A 1,760-nucleotide genomic window follows, 5' to 3' on the forward strand; every position below is an offset into this window, starting at 1 on the left:
ATAACCTTGGCTTTTCATTACTTTCATTATTGGCTAGAATTTCACCCAATGAATAATTTTATTTTATTCACAATATTTCAGTGGTTAAACCCCAGCCAACAATTATTTAATCTTTAATTTTTCCAGGTTATTGGCTGTTTCTAGGCCAATGATCAATTTTTTTACAATAACGGGGGTTACTAAATTGTCTGAAGGACGCCAGATCGTTTATAAAATTAAGAAACACCCCTAAACGATCAAAAGGAGTTTTGGGAACATTATTTTACCTTGTTACCCATGTTTATTCTAAAAAAGTTACGACCCTACTCTATTGTGGTCCATGGGTGACGCGTGCACCTTTGCGTAGGTGCCTTACACCGAAAAGTAATCCGATGTAAGTAATTTCGGAATAAAAAGTAAATGTGTGAATTGGAATGAAATGAATTTATTCAGTAAAAAATTGAACAGAGTGACGTGCTCTAGTCAGAGGATCGAGCAAGAGTATTGACCACTCCATTACATGGGGTTCCTTAAGTATCCCGTCATTGACATAAAAGAATTTTTAAATGAGAGCCATTGTTCAAGCTGGCCCGTGAAAGTCGGAATAGAAGCTTGTGGGAGTTTAATTTTATGCTTAGGTGCATTTGTACGCCGTGTATCGTCACTTGACGTATCAGAGTTTCGCAATCTCGTTAAATTAGGCGGATCTGTATGGCCAGAATAACTTTCAGCTACGTGTTTCTGAGCGATGCTCACAATTTTGTAAAAATCATTCAAAATTGAATATCTTTCGTTTTTTGTTGTCTGGGCTCCCAGAAGAAGACACCAATTGTGATTTTAGTGATTGGTAATCTCCCAACAGGAGAATTGATTTGATAGAATTTCGACTCCCAGAAAAAGACGATCTTTGAGTTGCTCTGGTATTTACGCCAATAGAATGGTGGAATTGTATTTAAATTGTGTGCTTGAAAAAATGATAAAAAAATTTATATCATAAACTTTTGTGAAATTGGTATTGAGAACTGTTAGTCACGACAGATCTCATTTTTTGCACTTTGGAATGATCTTACCGTGTCACTTCATTTTGAATGTTCTTGAATTTGTTGTATTTAATTGTGTTAAATTTTATTAAATTGTATTATAAATTTTGTATTTGAACTTTTGTAATTAATGAATTGATTCTATGGATTTTTGGCGCCTATCCGGCTCGAAGGACCAAACTTTTATGCACCTTTGCTTAGGTGCCTTACACCGAAAACTAATCCGATGTAAGTAATTTCGGAATAAAAAGTAAATGTGTGAATTGGAATGAAATAAATTTATTTAGTAAACAATTGAACAGAGTGACGTGCTCTAGTCAGAGGATCGAGCAAGACTATTGACCCCTCCATGACATGGGGTTCCTTAAGTATCCCGTCGTTGTTTACGTCGAGGTTTTGTTTTCGACACGATTTCATAGATCTATAACCGTTAATCATTAACTCTTCGAGATACATACGACACTTGAAAGCGCATGCCGAAATAAGTGTTCAGATCTGGCCAATCGTTAGTGTATAAAGTTTCTTATCTCGTAGAAAATTCTATTTGTCGGCCAAGGCGACTTGAGAAAAAACAGGGTATAAGTAACCCAATACATAACAAGCTGAGACTTCCCCATTAACTGGCTAATACAGCCTCATTTTTTATTATTATTATTTATCAGCATTTGGAACTCGAAAGTTCATTGCCTCATCTACCCGAGACCGCCACGCGTCTCTATCCTGTGCATCATCCATCCACTC

This window comes from Belonocnema kinseyi, chromosome 5, assembly GCF_010883055.1.
Source record: "Belonocnema kinseyi isolate 2016_QV_RU_SX_M_011 chromosome 5, B_treatae_v1, whole genome shotgun sequence".
NCBI lineage: Eukaryota > Metazoa > Arthropoda > Insecta > Hymenoptera > Cynipidae > Belonocnema > Belonocnema kinseyi.